The sequence below is a fragment of the Callorhinchus milii genome, unplaced genomic scaffold (genome assembly GCF_018977255.1).
Source record: "Callorhinchus milii isolate IMCB2004 unplaced genomic scaffold, IMCB_Cmil_1.0 Scaffold4, whole genome shotgun sequence".
NCBI lineage: Eukaryota > Metazoa > Chordata > Chondrichthyes > Chimaeriformes > Callorhinchidae > Callorhinchus > Callorhinchus milii.
This window is the reverse complement of record NW_024704745.1, coordinates 20,680,722-20,700,542: the sequence shown is the minus strand read 5'-3', so window position 1 is coordinate 20,700,542 and position 19,821 is coordinate 20,680,722. Positions and strand designations below refer to the sequence as shown.

At 41.4% G+C, this 19,821-nt stretch overlaps 1 protein-coding gene across 1 annotated transcript in view; it reads right to left on the bottom strand.

Annotated features, from left to right (window-relative positions):
• Positions 1-19,821, bottom strand: part of LOC103177517 (E3 ubiquitin-protein ligase Midline-1) — a 211,048-nt gene that overhangs the window by 178,989 nt on the left and 12,238 nt on the right. The gene's annotated exons all lie outside the window — the stretch shown is intronic.

Here is a 19,821-nt window from a genome sequence, read left to right as displayed (position 1 = left end):
GAATGATCAGAAGGCCATAATTCAGACATATTGACCATATATCTCTTCATTACGCACTTATCTGTAGCTTCCTTGTTCGTTATGTCTACTTTGAAATGTCTTCCTGCTCAGGGCCATATTCAAGCCTTGCTGCTCATGACTGAGATGGTAAATTGCATCCTATTCTGAGGACAGACATAATGGGCATAGAGAGATTTGTTGCCTTCGAAAGAAAGAACTTGCATGCTTATAGCACCCAAATACAACAAAATACCTGAAAGCAGTTCAAAGGTAATTGCAGTTAATGCATTTCCACTCAAATTCAAAAAGATTGAGTTATCCTATTTCTTCAACACTACCTAGCGATAACCACTGCAAGATCAGCAACTGGCAGTATCCCTGATTGTAAGGGGGAGAAGGCCTGGGAGGTGCTAGGTGTAATATCACAGATTCTTAATGCTTAATGCTGTGGCAGCATGTTATTTGATCATTCTGAAATACCATACACAATCACAACGTGTTGCTGAATAAAATCTCCATATCCATGTTTCACCACCTAGTGCTTAGTGACGAAACATGGCTCTGCACGCACACAGTGAACTCCTGATTCCAATCTATTCCACTTTGGACAGCTGCCAATAGAGGCCAAGCACTTCCAAATGAGAGGGTTTAAGTTTGAATTGAGCAAATATCCAGTGAGATTAGAGGAATTATCCTCCACCCCAGTGGATATGTTAATCAGGCTACAGTAAAAGTAGTAAAAACTGTGTCAGATAACTCATTTAGTAAAAGGAGAACTGGTTAAGCATTTAGGACTTTGCATTGTCATATTAAATGTTATGCTCTCGACTGATACGACGTATGTGAGTTTTACTTATTATAATGGAGGCATGGAATATATACATAGATAGAAGACTCAGTTCAGGTGGATTAATTAATCAATACGTTCATAACAGCAAAACACTGCAATCCTGACAGAAGATTGTCAGCACCAATTTGATCACTGTTATGAGGGATCAACAACCCCTCTGGCAGTATCAATGGAGAATTCTCCAATTTAGTCCAGCGACTGACTTCTGGACATTGTGAGACAAAAAGCCGTGTACTGGTTGAATGAATAGTAGAATTAAGATCTAATAGTAAAGCAGGCTTGGTCACATTGAAATGTAGTGAGGATATGAGAATAACTGCCTGATTGAGATATCTGTCTCTTTATGTTGCCTTATCAAACTTCAATTTCCTGACCCATTATGAATGATAAACAAGTCTTTATGAAGTGTCTGGTGGCTGGTTGTGGGTGGTATGGCTTGCAGGGCTGTCCTCTGCTTCACAATACCAATATTAACCCTTTGTCTGTCAGAGAACCAAAACACAATCCAGTTTAGATACATAATTAACCCACTTTACTTACTTAAAGTAAACCATCATGTATACTGCAGTATCATTACCAGATATAGAATAATATTACCCATTCAAAATCTATAACATTATCACCAGGTTAACTACTTGTCTATTAAGAATATATTACTAACTTGCCAAGACCGCAAGCCTCATAAAAGTTGTGAAGTTTCAGTTACTTATTTACTTGCACAAACATACTTTAAGCATTAACCTTTGTTGTACTTGCACTAAATGGTGCTATTTGCCCCTGTTGTCATTCGTTGAACCCCTACTTTCAAGCAGTATTCTGCAAAAGAAACGTACACAAAAGAGGTAGAATTCAAAAGGATCTATAACAAATTCAGATGACAATTAGCATCAAAATGACAGGCAAGCAGAACTTACAGGAAGCTTTGCTGAATTGCACTGGGGCCGACAAAGGAGTGAGATTGAGCTTTGAAGTATTTCACTGCACCATCTTTAAATGGTCATGGACTGTCAATTTGGAATAATTCTCACCATACTTTCACCTTTCGTGATGCTTACAGTAGAGTTAAGCTGCATCAGCCCCTACCCCACCTCCCTTCCCATCCAAGCATTCAACCAACACTGTTTCTGTCCTAATCTTGTACCTCTCCTGCTATAAAGAGAACCCACAGACTTCTGACATGCAGAGTGTGCATCAGGAGAACTGCATCTGAAATACCTTTGCAGAGTCATCTCTCTCCTCCTGATATCGGCACAGACAAACAATAATTAATAATGCTTCCTAATCAGTCACAAAACTGACATTTCCTTGCTTTTTGAACAGAAAGGACATTAAACAAGCACATACCTGTAATCTAATTAAGTCACAATATTGTCTCTTTCCGCAATGATCCTCCAGCAATTGGTTGTTTTCGTAGGGGAATATTGCAGTCGGAGAGTTTACGCTCCATGTGTTTATGATTTTCTTTTACAATTAGTCTTGGAAGCATCTGCAGTCTCCCAAGCTACTTGGATTAATAAACAAGTTGCTTAGGATTCCTGAACTGCAAACAGAAATTATGTTTATCTGTTGAGCATTTGAGGAGCTGCAGAAAAACAGTACAGCACAGAACGACAGAAACCTGCATTTCTATCTGATCAGAAATCCTTTAACAAGTAGGCACTGTAACAACATTACGTCAGTGTTTCTCACTATTCAGCCCAAGAATACAATACAACACGTCAGTTATTTTATACATATACAAAATATACTGTAATTCCATGAGAATAATCACACAATACAACTTTTATCTTTGCATTAAAAAACACTAACAAAACCCTATACATGAACCCATCTCCATGCTAACTCCAGCTATAGGGAGCCTGTCTACATTGCCCAGCCATCTACATACACACAGAATAAATAGCCATTCAGTCACACATACAGAGGGAGCGACAATGAATAGTTTGTGCCTGGATACTTTCTCAATCCCCTCTACTCTCCCAGGGACGTGCAGTAAATATAAACCATAGGGACAATGAAGCTGGATAAATTATTCTACAAGAGTCCTCCGTGCAACCTAAATGCATTCTATTTTCATGTACTGAAAGTAAAAGTACCAAAATACTAGAAAACATCCTCTTAATAGTGTGTGTAAGTATGAACCTTGCTGCAGCGTCTTTTCGGAATCCTATTATTGTATTTTAGTTAAAACTTGTTTGCCAATTTTCTGCCTTCCTGTCTTCTTCTTCTCCTGAAGGCACTGATACGTACCATTCCATAGATGCCCTTAGGTACCTCACTCTAGCGGCCGATCTTCAGGCATGAACCTGCACAGTGAGTGTCAGCACTGCATTCGAGTGTGGCAACGTGACCACCAAGTGCAACCATGCATTCACCAAACATCAACATGTATGCTCCTTGTAGCTGGGATCATTAGATCATGATCAGAGGCCCCAACATTTCTCATGGTCTTAGTTTATGCCTACAAAAGACCAAGGCCATTCCCACAAAAACAGTCATTCCATGTTACAGTATATCCTGTGAAACAATTTGAGATGTCCTCCCGACCTGAAAGGCGCTATGCCAAATGTATTATTATTATCATCATCATCATTAGAACTACAGAAAAACAGCTTCCAAATTAAGACCGAATTAAAACACTTTACAAAATTGTGTCCAATGTTAATTTTTGAGGCCTTGAGTTTTAGGTTAAGATCATGAGAAATAATAATAATAATAATAATCCTTGCATTTGATATAGCGCTTTTCACGTCGGGAGGACGTCCCAAAGCGCTTCACAGAACACATTGTAAAGTGAATTGACTGTATATTTGTGGGCGAACGCGGCAGCCAATTGCGCACAGCAATGTCCCACAAACAGATTGAAAATGACCAATTTATTATTGTTTTGGGTTTTTTGGAGGGATTATTATTAGGCTCTGTGTGGAGTAAGGAAAGTTGCCCAAGGTTTCACCCTGCCTGGAATTGAACTCAGGTCTCTCGCTTGCAGAGCGAGTGCTCTAACCACTGAGCTACAGGACTCCACGACATTTCAGGCATCTAGAGCAGAATCCTGGCTGATTTCTCTTCTCCCTCGTTCAAAGGTGCCATGGGTGATTCTAATAATTTGGACGAAGATCAGCTAACTCAGCATACATTGGGATGTATACTGAGTTAGCTGAACCTGGGTGGTCCTATTTATCCATTAAGTCATCACAGAACCCCTCTGTTCTGAAGTGAATTTGGAAGGTTACAATACTGACTGGCATTGGACATTTCAGTTGTACTCTTACATTGTTTCACTGAGAGATATACATTTAAGACCATCATGGGCAGGGGAAGACAGAAACAATGACTATTCAAAGGGGTTGTCCTGATTCGGATACCTGATACAATGGTACAATACTTCACTTAAGAAAGCTGCATTTTACCATCAAAATGAGAGATATTTGAAATTTTGGGGGAGTATTAGATCATAAGTATTTTTCCTCCCACACCTCTAGGGATGAACTGTGATGAAATTAGTGACATTTCAGAACAAAAGGAATTTTTCTATGGAGGCTAGCAACTTTGATGTTGCACGTTTGCATTGGGAAAATCCCGTTCTGAATGCACACTTAGTGGCAAAAGGAATTTCACCACCCGTACAGTGAACAGAAATGTGTTAAAATTACCTTAATGGGATCATCCTGAAGAGGCAGGAAAACATTCCACAAGATAGTTACTATTACCACAAAATAAGTACAGCTCTTTGAGAGGCACAAAGGCCCCCACATTGGGTGAGCTCTCAATCACAATGGCAATCACTGACTCAAAGTAGGAAGAGATCATGTAACACATTTCCTCCCTTCGTGTCAAGTTGAAGAGTAACATTGGCAAAGGGCTTGGAATAAAATTTCTGTCTACAGACTCAGACGGGGAGCGTTACATGCAAGTAGGAGGAAACTTAAAAGAACTGAAAAATAAATATTAGCTATCTGGGAGTGAGTTATAAGAATGTAAGCTTTATAAGGGATACAATGTATGGTAAATTGTGGAAGCAAGGGTTGAGAGGATAAGGATTACCTGACTCAAATCTAGGTTCCAAGTGTTTTGAGCTGCAACACATGATCATATGGTAGATAGAGGCCATTACATCCCTTTGTGACATAAGCATTGATAGATTACAATTCCACGTAATAGGCAGAAGAGTTTTTACACCATTTTTTTCTAGGGGATTCACCTGTTATGATAATAGAAGTTTTAATTTCCACCATGTAAATTAAACGAAAACATACAGTTAAAATACATATGAGATGCTAAACATTGGCCTTGCACTGAATCAAGCTTAATCTACACAAAAAATCAACTGTATCTGCTTCAAAGACAGAGCAGATTAGCAAAATAAATATTGCAATTTCTTTATGGAAAAATCTACTTTTTTCTCCAGACTGGACTTTGAGCTGCCTCCCCACTATCTGTAGAATAGTGTTCCTTTTCATGCAGTTTCTCAGGCTCCCTCCCCCACACTTTTAGCACACTTCCTCCCAAATGATCACTGAGCCTTTTGACACTGACTTCATTGAGAGAAGCCTGGACCATAGCAAACGTAGCTGTATTTTGGGGCCAATGGACTAACGTACACCCTTTAGGATATTTTGCTATTCCTAAACACCTGAAAGCACTGAGCAAATAGCAGAGTTTTAGAAATTCTGTCTTAAACCTGCAACTTTTTCTCTCTCTTTGATTTACTCAACAACAACTTGGATTTATATAGCTCCCTCCACGCCGGACGGCGTCTCAGAGCGCTTTACAGTTTAGGATCCCGGACCGAGCCAGGGGGAGGGTGGGAAGGAGACCAAAGGTGCAGTCAAAAAGAAAGGTCTTCAGCAGAGAGATAAAACACTAACAAAATAGGCCAGTAAAAACTCACTTCCCCTTCATTCTCAGTAATTATGCAAAGGCTTGGAACAGATGCACCAAGTCTGTCCCTCTTGATGCTATCCAATACATCATTGATGAATACATTGAATAAGGTGAGTGATATGGACAACCTTGCCTTACCCCCTTTTGAGAGGGATTGTCTCCCAACATCCTCACAGACCTCAGGGTTAGAATACACATCCAAAATCTGAGATTTGATGATGTGTTCCCATAGTTTCATGAAGCATTAGCTTGAAATCAATATGGAAATTGATAAACTTAATGTATGTGGGTTTCCCCCCGGTCCTTATGACGTTCCATAATCTCATACAAAACCCTAACCTGCCATGCACACTTCTCGTGAGAATGGAATCCAGCTGTTCCTCCCTGATTAAGCCTCGTGTATCCAACATATGTGCTGTAACTACTCAAAGCACCACCTTAAATCAGTGAGATTCTCAGTAGGAATTTTTTTCATTAATATATCCCTCTTCCCAAGAGACCAGTGCCCGAACTGTTGACCTCTAATTCTATTCTTCAGACAAAAAAAGGCTGAAAATTGATCAATGAAATCCAACTGCCAAGACTACAGTAATATATATTCCACCCATTCTGAATCATGCACCTGTTATAAATATATCTTTTATCACTTGTTAGGCGTGGAACAATTGCTGTTTTGTTCGCTTTTATATCAGTCAGAGAGAAACTTGTTTCTGAACAATAGGGTAGAAGAATGAACTGCGTTTGGTCAAGCCACAGCTATTAGAATTGCTTATCCAACGTTACTGACATCAGGGACAAACAATAGATGGCAAAACCAAGCTGCCAGTGAATACATATAAATTTACTATTCAGCCTCCCACCTCTTTCATAATGCAAATGATATGCAGAGTCCTGTAGGGTATTGGTTAGAGCACTCGTCTCGCAAGCAAGAGGACCTGGGTTCGATTCTCAGGCAGGGCAAAACCTTAGGCAAGTTACCTTACTCCAAATGCCTCAGTTTACCTAACATTAAGTAGGAACCTGTTTTTTAGTCAATTGGTGGATTGCTTTCCAGAGGTAACAATCCCTTCAAAAATAAATATATAAAAATAATTGGTCACTCAATCCACAACTCTTTGTGGGACACTGCTGTGTACAATTGGCTGCTATGTTTCACCCACAAAATACAGTCAATTCACTTTACAGTATATTCTGTGAAGTGCTTTGAGTCATCTCGATGACTTAAGAAGGTGATATATCAAATGCAAGGATTGTTATTAATATTATTTTGTCAGGGCAAGGCCGTTTCAATATAAAATGGTAAGTGGACGGTGAGTGCCTTTGTGCACTGACATTTCACCTCGGCAACCTGGCTGAAACCTAACTCAGACTGAAGGAATGTTGAGCCCTTTCCGCTGGCTGTAACCTTTTCTGTAATGGGAAATAAGTTTGGGTAGGTCTCAATCGTTTGTAATTGACACAGGCTCACAGTCACAGGATGGCTGGTGTGGATAATATCAGTATTGCAGAGGGAGGTGCTCTTCTAAGATATGGGCCTGATATATTTGTTGGGTCAGAGTTGAGTTTTACTCGAGAAAAAAGTACTTGCATTTTTATCATGTCTTATCATGTCAGAATGACTTAAAGCACTTCACAAGTAATTACTGTCAAGTGGAGCAACTTTTTGTAGGCAAATGTGGCAGGCATTTTCATCAGCACAATCCTACAGACAGCCATGTGGTAAGTGATGGATTAATCTGGTGGATTCTTGGCAAGGTAATCAGTAGAAATTTACCCTTTTCAAACAATGTTGTGGGATTGTTTGCATGCACCTGAAGAACAGACAGGCTGAACCTCAGTTTAGTGACTCATCCGAAGAATGTCAAGGCCAACAAAGCAGTGCTCTCTTCTCAGTACTGCACTACAGCAGCATCCTAGACAATGAGTTCAGGTCGCAACAGAGATTGAACCCACGAGTCTCTGATTCAGAGGTGAGCATACTGCCAAATGAGTCAACTGTATAACTAATAGAGTTGTACATGACCTGGGAGGGCCTTGTGGAGGGGAATTGACTACTACATTTCGTCCACAAAATATACAGACAATTCACTTCACAGTATATTCTGTGAAGCTGTGAAGCTCTTTGAGATATCTCGAAGACGTAATAAGGCTCTATTTCAAATGCAAGGATTAGTATTATTGAGCTGGTGGTTGAAATGAGAAATCATTCCTTCTCAAAGGTAAACATACGATTCACCAGAAAAATGAAATAGATCCTCCTTTATCTTCTCAGCACAGTGAATTCTTTGGGAAATGCTTTCCTAACATTAATTTTGAACGTTAAGTTTAAATTCTAATGTTGCCTTCAGCTGCCCTTTCCTTGTGGTTATTCATCCCTTTTCCATATTTTTTATGTACAATATCATGTACTTACAACTCTTCACCTAATGACTAATCTAAGATCCAATGACAATAATGAAACTCAAGGCATGAGCTTACATTTTGCCCAAAACAATCAGGGCAAGCAAACTGGGCAAAATCTTCAATGCATCCATGCCCTGTCGATAGCAAGATTTGCCCGAGTCAGATGTAAAGTGACTCGGGCAAATCTTGGTTACCATTAATCAACATTAGTTACTGTGTCTCCCATTGCAAATCATTATTTTTTTCCACCCCAACATGTAGAAAACAAGTCATTTTACCTTAGTCTCAGGAGTAGAAGTATGGGCTGGGCCCAGGCCAGAAACTGAAATTAAGGCACTTAAATCTAATGATGACCATGGGGATGGCTACTTTGAATGTAAGGAATCCCCAGGTGCAGCAGGAGGAATTCTTCCGACATCAGGGTTAGGGATCACTGGGGCCCAAATTCCATCATTTTCAAGTTTTAGCAAAATTGTAGACAGAAGTAAATAGACATAATGTTTGAAGAAAACACTGATTTCGCATTTAACATTTCTCCCAACATCACTAACCCAGGAACAAACAGCATTAAGATTGTTTGCAAAATAGGGACTAATAATCAACTGAAGTTAAAATACAATACAATTTACATTTATATAGTGCTTTTCACATCAAGTGGGTATCTACCGAGCTGGGGTGAGAGCCGAAGGGGGGGGTGAGGGTAAAGATGATTAAAAAATGGTCAAAAGGTTCCATTTTGAGAAGAGCCTTGAACAGGGTGAGGGAGAAAGTCAGGTGGAAGGACTGCGGATTGAAGTTCCAAAGAACAGCAACAGATTGGCTGAAAACCTGCCCGCCAATGGTGGGGTGGATAGGAGTCTAATGTCCCAAAGTCTTTCAAAGTTAGCCTCAAAAAGGTTTGGGACTTTGTTGTGATTGTCAATTGAAACAGAGCAGAATATGGGCAGTGTGACATGATTACTTCTAGCGTGGAAAGAAAACGTCAGCATACAGAGGCATCCTTCAGGAATTCACTGCTTCAACCTGGTGCTTGTGGCGACACCCAGGATAGGGTCCTGCGCTGTCTGACCCTGACATGGATCATGCCCACTTTTGAGCGATGCAATTAAAATATTTGTTATCATTTTAAAGGTACCACTTTTTAAAAAATAAAATTTGGGGAAGGCTAAGCTTCTTAACTTCTCATAATCACTGCTGTAGATTCAGATGAGTTTGTCTACAACTCCTGATCAGCATTTTCTTTCAGGATCACATCCAATTACATTTAAAATGATCAGGGGAATATCAATGTGATACATTCAATCTGTTTTATTTTGTAAATTGTATATATTCAACAATCAGAAATAGGATTATACACAGGAAGCCTGGTTTCACTAGTCTCAAGTGAAATGCCCACCGCATTTTATTGTAATAAACTCTCATCTTTCCAAAGGGTTACGTTTTGTAAACTTTAATCTGAAATGTAATATAATCTCATCTCATGTCTAATAACTAGCATTCGGCTTGATGTTTACAGTAAGATGGTCAGTTTACTGCCTCCAATTTCATTACAAATATACAGGATAAGATCGAAAATGTTTAGGAGTACAGTAATAAGATCCAAGGAGTGGTTATTGTAGCACCGTTATGAAAACAATAGCAATCCTTGATTTGATAAAGTGGATTTTATCATGTCAAAACATCTTAAAGTGCTTGACACAATGAATTACTTCCTGAAGTGCTGTGACTGCAATTATATAGGCAAACGTGGCAGTGTTATCAGTGACCCATAAACAGCATTGAAATAAATATAAATGTGTTTTTTGAGGAAGGAATATTGACAGGGCAATGCTCTTCTTTTATATAATTACCTGGAAACAGGATTCACTAGATTCATTTAAAAAGCAGCTTGATGAAGTAGGGTGGGTGCTGTGGAGGAATGAGTTCCAATGGGCCAACGCTCTTCTTCATCCCGACCAATCTTGTGTTCTTGTGAAACGGGACCTTGGTTTAACATCTCCAGATCCAAGTGTGATAATAATAATTCTTGCATTCGATTTAACACCTTATAACGTCAATGAGATGTCTCAAAGTGCTTCACAGGATATACTGTAAAGTGTAGTGACTGTGTATTTGTGGCTGAAATACTTGTACCTGGAAGCACTTGATCTGAGCCAGACATTCTGCTGTAAGTTTAAGAACAGGAGCCTGAAGTATTCACCTTCCCTTCATTAAGAGTATTTCTCAATTGATTTCCCTCCTGTGGTTTCTGTACAGGCGAGCTGAGAGACAATGCTCTCAAAATAAAGTTATCCTTACTCAATGCCTGTTGAAGACTTCCTCCCATTAACCTGGTCACTGTCTAGTTATAAATACAGATAAAGAAAAAAACTTTTCAAAGTATTACAAGTGGTACAGTTTAAATTCTTTCTTGCCCACACATACCTGCTCTAATTACAAGTACTAAATCATATGTTATGGCTTTTGAACAGCAAACAACTTTGAAGTTGTACTAAACTGTGCTAGTAGGTTTTAACTTCCATATGTATGCGGATGACACCCAATTCTATCTTTCTGCGTCCACTCTCAATTCCAGGACCACTGCTGTCCTGACAGACTGCCTGTCGGACATCAAGTCCTGGATAAGAGCAAATTTCCTACAGTTGAATGTGAATAAAACTGAGGCTCTCCTGATTGACTCGCGTCAGCGCTTCAGATCCTCAGGCTCTGGCAGCATCAACCTCCATGGTTACACACTACAACTCACCAAGCCAGTCAGGAACCTAGGTGTCTTGTTCGACTCTTAACTGTCTTTTCTTCCACACCTCCAAGCCATGAACCTCTGCCTTCCCTCATCTCCTTATCATCGCCCGACTCCACAACTAACTCACCCCTCAGGCCACTGAAACTCTTGTTCATGCCTTCATCACCTCCAGGCTCGATTATGCAAACGCCCTGCTTGTCGGCCTTCCCAACTCCTCCCTCCACAGGCTGCAGATAATCCAGAACTCTGCAGCCCGTGTCCTCTCCCGCACCAAACTCCATGACCCCATCTTCCCCATTGTCGTCCGACTCCATTGGCTCCCTATCCTTCAGAGGATCCAGTTCAAAATGCTGGTCCTCACCTACAAAGCCTTCAATGGTCTCGCCCCACCCTATCTCTGTGACCTCCTAACCCCCTACTAACCCATCCGCTCCCTCCGCTCAGCCGGCTCCAGCCTGCTCCACGTCCCCCGACCCACCTGCCCCACCATTTGCGGGAGAGCCTTCAGCCACTCTGCCCCCAACCTCTGGAACTCCATCCCCAATCACTCCGCCTCACCCCCTCCTTAGACTCCTTCAAGTTCCGCCTCAAAACCCTCCTCTTCAACCATGCCATTCCCCTCCCCTCCCTTCTCCTCCCTGACCCCAGCTCAGGTCTGAAATGCTGTACACTGTCCAGCACCTTGGGATGTCCTCCCGACGTGAAAGGCGCTATACAAATGTAATCTTGTTGTTGTTAAGAGATCAGGAGGTGAAAATTGCAATGTGTGATGTGTTAACACCATTGGCGCTAAATAACATTACATTGAAAAAAAAGCAACCCATTGATAATTAGCATATTAACTAGTTCCTGAATGTACTGGAATTGGCCAAATTCTTTATTCCACTCCTGCTCCCAGAAGCGGAAAAGTTTACTTTTCGGGTAAACTAGATAAGTGTGAATTAGTGGATGTGGTCTATTTGGACTTCCAGAAGGCATTCGATAAGGTGCCGCATAAAAGGTTAGTCCAAAATATAAGGGCCCATGGAATTGGGGGGAGCATATTAATGTGGATTGGGGAATGGTTAACGGGTAGGAAATAAATAGTAGGGATAAACGGGTCCTTTTCAGATTGGCGGGTTGTGACTAGTGGAGTGCCACAAGGATCAGTCCTTGGGCCTCAGCTATTCACCATCTACATCAACGATCTAGATGAGGACATCGAAGTTAATATATCTGAATTTGCGGATGACACAAAACTAGGAGGAAGTGTCAACACAGAGGACGACATTAAAAAAATGCAGCGAGACATAGATAGGTTAGGTGATTGGGCAGGTAGGTGGCAGATGAAGTATAATGTAGGGAAGTGCGAAGTCATCCACCTAGGTAGCAAAAACAGTAGAGCGGGTTATTTTTTAAAAGGGGAGAGATTGGAATGTGTTAGCGTCCAGAGGGACTTGGGTGTCCTTGTACACCAATCACAGAAAGTTAGTCTGCAGGTGCAGCAAACAATTAGGAAGGCGAACGGTATGTTAACATTCATTGTGAAAGGATTAGAGTATAAGAGTAGGGAAGTCTTGCTGCAACTGTATAGGGCCCTGGTGAGACCACACCTGGAATACTGTGTGCAGTTTTGGTCTCCTTATTTAAGGAAGGATGTACTTGCCTTGGAGGGGGTGCAGCGTAGATTTACTAGGTTAGTACCAGGGATGAAGGGGATGAGTTATGAGGATAGGCTGACCAATTTGGGCCTATATTCTCTAGAATATAGAAGAATTAGAGGGGATCTTATAGAAACCTATAAAATCATCAAAGTGCATGATAGAGTAGATAGTGGGAGATTGTTTCCCCTGGTTGGAGAAACTAAAACCAGGGTTCACAACCTTAAAATCAGAGGCCAGCCCTTTCGCACTGAGTTGAGGAAGAAATTCTTCACTCAAAGGGTGGTGAATGTATGGAACTAGCTTTTGTGGAGTCCTGTAGCTCAATGGTTAGAGCACTCGCTTTGCAAGCAAGAGACCTGAGCTCAATTCCAGTCAGGGCGAAACCTTGGGCAAGTTTCCTTACTCCACACGCCTAATAATAATCCCTCCAAAACAAAAAAACAATAATAAATTGGTCATTTTCAATCTACGACTGTTTGTGGGACATTGCTGTGCGCAATTGGCTGCTGCGTTCGCCCACAAATATAGAGTCAATTCACTTTACAGTGTGTTCTGTGAAGCGCTTTAGGACGTCCTCCTGATGTGAAAAGCGCTATATCAAATGCAAGGATTATTATTATTATTTACCCCAAAGGGCTGTTGACGCTCAATCCTTGAACATATTCAAGACTGAGATAGATATATTTCTTATTGCAAAAAGGGATTAAGGGATATGGGGATAAGGCAGGGTTAGGTTATTAGCTGGATTTAGATTAAAAGATCAGCCATGATTGAATGGCGGGGCAGGCTCGAAGGGCCAAATGGCCTACTCCTGCTCCTACATGTTATGTTATGTTAAGCCATCATCGGTCTTTCAGCTAGCGACAGTTTAATTAAACAATAACTTGCACTAATGTAGAGCCTTCCTGAACATCTTAAAGTGCTTCACACAGATGGCAAAACACACCAAGCAAGATGGCACAGTCAAAGAGGAGGGTTTTTAAGAAGGATGTTCAAGGAAGATAACAAATAAGGTGGTATGAGGCTAACAACAACAACAACAAATTTGTTTAGCACCTTTCACATTGGGTGAAACGTCCGGTTTAACAAAGTTCAATGTAAGCAGGGAACCTAATATACAAAGAGGGAATGGTGGAGTCCATCTCCTGCACATTCAGGAACTAGTTGGTGTATTGACTATCATAAGGTCACTTTCTTCAACATGTGTTATTTAACACTGTAGGTTTCAATTAACACATCACAATTTTCACTCCAATGATCGCCAAAAAATGTTTTTCACTGTTTGTTATGCCTTGCAATGTATGATAAGTGGAAGTGTATTATTGAAAGTAAGGGCTGATGACTGCTACACTGTCTGTGGAAACCTGGGTCAAGGATAATTGTTGATTTGCTATCATTAAGTAGGACATGGTTTGGATTAAGAGCGAAATGCCAGAATGTCTCAATACATATGTTTCTTCCTCCTTTTTCAGAAGTGGTGACTCAGACCTGGGAACTGATCCACTGGCACTAGATTGTACCTCACCCAAATAAATGACATTCTGTGTGTGGGAATTCAGGCAAAGAGTGCTGGCAAGTTACTCAGCCATGTGGAGCATAACCAGTGAGGCCTCAGGGAAACTCTCTTTTTACCATGGAAGCAGCAATATGCTGTAAATCTTGACATTAAATGTCTTCAGCTTCTATCTCATATTTCTGCACACAGTTTTTCTCCCTTTTCTTCTGAAGCTGCTAACTCATGCTAAGGTCTGTTCTATGGATCTCTGGTATCTCATTCAAGTGTGCTCCTTCACGTGCGAGACCCTGACAGCGAATTTGATAGGCTGTTCAACCAAGCAGATATCAGAGCTAAACCTCATTAAAATAAATAATATTAATCCTTGCATTTGATATAGCGTCTTATCACATCTTCGAGACATCTCAAAGCTCTTCACAGTGTTTACGTGTTTTTTGTGGGCGAAAATTCTTAATTAAAAAAGTCTTGGGGACCACTTTATTATCCTCTCAGGAACATCATGTCAGCCTGGCTCAGTTGGTCGCATTCATGTCAGAGTAAGAAAGTTGTGGTTGAAGTCCTACTTTGGGGTGGACTTGAACCACTCATATAGTCTATGCTAACACTCCAAGGAAGTGGTGGGGGTGTTGCATGGTGGGAGATGCCAATCGTTTGGATGAAACGTTAAAACGAGGTCTCTTCTTTGAGATTAAACAAAGAGCACGGCACTATCCAAAAAGAGAAGAGAGTTTCTGCTGGTGTCCTAGCCAACAATTGCCCAAATAAAATTGGTTTACTTATTCCATGGTTGATATATTATTATGATTATACTATCTTCATTCTATACACCAGCCTGCCTATTTTTGAAATGAAGTTGTATTTTGAAAAGGATAAGAAATAAGTATTTTGAAGTCAATAATTACATCACAGGATCTCCTGATGTTTATAAACCATTCAAACTTCATTCTTGTGGTATCTGTGGAATATCCTCTGTGGATTGCAAGTCAATGATTATTAATTAAGTGATTTTCTTCAGGAAACTAAAATTTCTGATAAAAAAATATCAGAATTGACATATTTAACAAGAGCTCTTCAGTGGCTCTGGTGCATTTTGTATTTTATGCTTGTTTGGACCCTATTGTGACTCTCATCTTACAAGTCTGATTATTTTGGCAACCTCGTGTAGGACAATAGCTGTTTTGTTCTGCAGCTGGATCTCAGCAGCAGTTTTACATCTATTCTGGTAAAAGCCTTGGGGAAACTTATGTGGACTTCGATTAAGTGAAACCTTTTGGTACCACATTGGAAATAGTTGCAGACAAGAGACAGAGTTAGTTTCAGAATAGGCAGATGAATGGATGCCTTCGTGATTGCAAATTGGGATTTGTCCTGCAGAAGGTTCTGCAGAATGTAGCAGCGTGCCACAAACTGACTGCATTTTGCAAACCACAACCAAGCTGAGCTTTGCTAATGTGTAATTTGACCTGCTCCAATTGGTGCTGTGTCAGCCTAAACACCGTACCAGACACGAGCATACCCCACAGGATGTCGAATAGACAATGTTTGGTTGAGAAAACACTTCTCAAGAAAGTGGTAGCATTACTGGTGCCTCGTTGCCAGGAAAACCTCTTTACAATGTAAACTGCTGTTTCAACAGAGGAACCCACAAATGTCACTTTGACTTGAGAAACCTCTTCTATAAGGCGATCGATTTCTGGTTAGAGCTGAGGATTAAGAAGTCAGTGTAAGGTACAGGAGATTCCCTGCTGGAAAGCTCGCTTGCCTCATGAGGAACTTTATCATGATCGCTCTGGAACACTATCCCACGTGAGGAGCACTATATAAATGGTAGTAGTTGTTGTTGTTATCAGATGGTGAGATGCCAGTAATGTTACTGCTTGCCTCAAGATCTCTTTTCCAGTCTCACTCGGTCTTCTTTAAAAAGTGCTTTACACCGGGAGAAACTCCTTTCTCTTTTTAGTGAACAATGTCACGGGATCTTTAACCTGAACTTGGAATCGGGCAGCCTTGAATGAGGTCTAACATCTCACTCGGAAGACACACACCCAAAATAATTCAGCAAAATCGGAGAGTTTTTAACGAATGGTATTCAACACTGGCTTGCTTCTCTGCATAACTGTCCTTCTTGTCCTCTTCCCAGCAGCACAGGATCATGTGGAAACACATCATTATAATGGGACGCCATGCAATGAAAATTACACTGGACTCTTCTGACTCCTCCAATAATAAACACTTTCTTTGAGGGGAGTGCCTCTTTAAATTAAATTAAGAGCTGATTCTGCTTTCCTGTTGCACTTTATCCCTGGTCTAACATTTCTGCCAAAAAAGAATCTCGGCTAAGATTTGCAAATATTTTAATGAGCTGTTGCTGAATTTTGATTTTTCTACAAATTAAAAAAAATGCTGGTGGCAAAAATAATTGCCATCACATAACGTTGCTCAACGTCTGTGTATAAAAACAGCAAGTTTTGTCAGGCACTTCAGAATTGTGAAATGCCCCTTTCAATGGGAATCACTGCCACTCTGTGGGAGGAAGAAAAGCCTGGACTAATAATCTTCCTGGAGTCATCACGGAGATGCGATTAGCAGAATTACAACAAACAAACAAACAAAATTACATTTGTATAGCGTCGTTCGGGAGGTATCCCAAGGCGCTGGACAATCAGTGTTTCGGACCTAAGCTCGGGGTCGTGATTGGGGAGGTGGAGGGCAGGAGAGGAAAGGAGGGTGCCCGAAGGCACGGTCGTAGAGGAGGGTCTTGAGACAAGTGTTGAAGGAGGCAAGAGAGGGGGTGAGGTAGAGGGAATGCGGGATGGAGTTCCAGGGGGTGGGATCAGGGTAGGCGAAGGCCTGCCCGCCAATGGTGGAGCGGACGAGGCAGGGCACATAAAGTAGGCCGGAGCCCGCTGAGCGGAGTGAGCAGGCAGGTTGGTAGGGGTCAGGAGATCGCAGAGGTAGTGGGGAGCAAGGCCATGGAAGGCTTTAAAAGTGAGGACCAGGGTCTTGAACTGTATCCTCTGTGTGATGGGAAGCCAGTGGAGTCGGGCGCGGATGGGGGTGATAGGGTCACAGAGCCTAGTGCGGGAGAAGACACGGGCTGCAGAGTTATAATAATAATAATAATAATCCTTGCATTTGATATAGCGCTTTTCACGTCGAGAGGACGTCCCAAAGCGCTTCACAGAATATACTGTAAAGTGAATTGACTGTATATTTGAGGGCGAACGCGGCAGCCAATTGCGCACAGCAATGTCCCACAAACAGTCGTAGATTGAAAATGACCAATTTATTATTGTTTTTGGTTTTTGGAGGGATTATTATTAGGCATGTGGAGTAAGGAAACTTGCCCAAGGTTTCGCCCTGCCTGGAATTGAACTCAGGTCTCTCGCTTGCAAAGCGAGTGCTCTGACCACTGAGCTACAGGACTCCACAAAGTTCTGGATGATCTGCAGCCTCTGGAGGGAGGAGTTGGGGAGGCCGACAAGCAGGGAGTTTGTGTAGTCGAGCCTGTATGTTACGAATGCATGCATGAGGGTCTTGGCGGACAGTGGTGTGAGACAGTGGTGGAGCCGGGCCATGTGGTGGAGGTGGGGGAAGGCAGAGCAGTTAGGGAATGGATGTGGGGTAGAAAGGACAGTTGAGGGTCAAACAAGACACTGGCTTGTCTTTGGACTGGCTCTGCGAGGTGGAGTGTGTATCTTCGGATGGTGATGCTGTTAGTGCCTGTGGTGTGGAGTTGTTGACGAGAGCCAATCAGGAGAGCCTCGGTCTTGTTGATGTTCAACTTTAGAAAGTTAGCTCTCATCCAGGACTTGATGTCTGACAGACATTCTGTCAGGACAGCAGTGGCCCTGGAGTCAAAGGTGGAGGCAGAGAGATAGAGTTGGATGTCATCCGCATACATGTGGAAGTTGACCCATGTCTGCGGATGAATTCACCAAGAGGGAGTGCATAGATAATAATAATAATAATCCTTGCATGAGGAAGTCTAATAGCTTTCACGTCTTCTAAATGTCCAAAGCGCTTCCTGCTCAGTTTAAAGTAATTATTACAATGGGCAAAAGGAGAATTCCAAGAGTGCCAAAAATAATCGTGAATTGAAAATGAACAATTTATATGGGGAGGAACAATAGCAGAAGGAAACTTGAATTTTGGCCTAGCCAGTGGAAGCACTCGCTTGCAAGCAGACACTGTTCAATTCCAGGCAGGACTCCACACGCCTAATAATATCCCTCCAAACAAACAATAATAAATTGTTCATTTTCAATTCACGACTGTTTGTGGGACATTTCCCACAAATGTACAGTCAATTCACTTTACAACATATTCTGTGAACGCTTTGAGACATCTAAAGACGTGAAAAGCCCTATATCATGCCAAGTTGTATTAAGCTAATTAGACTTCCTGAGGTTGGTTGATTTCATGCATTTAAAGAAAGATACTGAAGAAGAGGGGACCAAGGAGAGCCCCTATGTCAGAGGACACATCTGACACATCTGAACCGTGTACTACTGTAATACAAACTATGTCTTTGCAATGCAAATAATGCCAACACATCACATCCTTTTTCTATTTCTCCTTCCTCCTGGCCTGAAGGCACAGATTTACAATGAGGAACGGTTCCACAAGCACCAGTCGCCAATTGGCCATTCTTTATGGGTGAGTGTAAACAGCGAAAGTCGGCAGGCTATTTAGCTATGGCAAGCCCACATTTACTCACACACATATTTTCCAGGGGTCACTGGATTTCAACAGAAGATGGGACCTTGACTAAATTTTGCCTCCCTATCCACATGCATAGAAGACAATAGCACCTGATCAGCTAACTCAACACAATGACCTTCCGGGTCAGTATGGTTCAGTTCCACTCTAGCAATGGCTTTACCAACTGAGCATTTGTGGAAGCACTCAGTACATTTTTATGAGAGCGAAATTGATGTCATTATAATGGTGAAAACCTTTGTAGGGTTGAAACCTTTGCTGTTGATATATAATAATAATACTTGCATTTGATATAGTACCTTATCATTCGTGGAGACGTCTCAAAGCGCTTCGCAAGTTATACAGTAAAATGGATTGACTATGTATTTTAAGGGCGAAACCCAGCAGTCATCTTGCACATGGCAATATTCCACAAACAGCCCTGGAGTTGAGTGACCAATTTTATTTGGGGAATTTGTTGGTCAGGACACAGGGAGAAACTCCCTTCTCTTTTCAAATAGTGCTGTGGGATCTTTAACGTCCACCTGAACAGGCAGATGAATTTCTCATCCAAAGGAGGAATACTTTATAATCTTGGCAAATTCAAGCCCAGTGACAGTCTCAGCAGCACTCTGGAACATGTGTCCAGAAAACAGCTACGTATCAGGCTGCTAACTTTGGCACGAACTATCCCTCATAGTTTGTTCTCATATTTCAGGTTTGTTACTGTACTCTGATTGACAGCAGTTGGACATTTTCAATTCAATTAATCAGCAAATTAAGTTTTCAATTTATATCTTAACAATGGACAGACGCAATTTTTTTTAGCAAAACTCATTTTCTCAACAGTACATTTACAACCAGTTATCCTGGCAGTGCAGAGCACGAGATATTCGATTCCTTTTTTCCCCTCCCCACGGCAACCTAACAGCACAGCTGGTTTTAGTCAGGAAAAAATGCATCTACTGGGGTCACACCCAGGCGATCGATAGCCAAAATCAGTTACACCACAGGGAGAATGCAGGTTTTCTGGCTTAACACGTAAATTCAGAGGAGTTCTGACAGAGCAAATACATTAGCT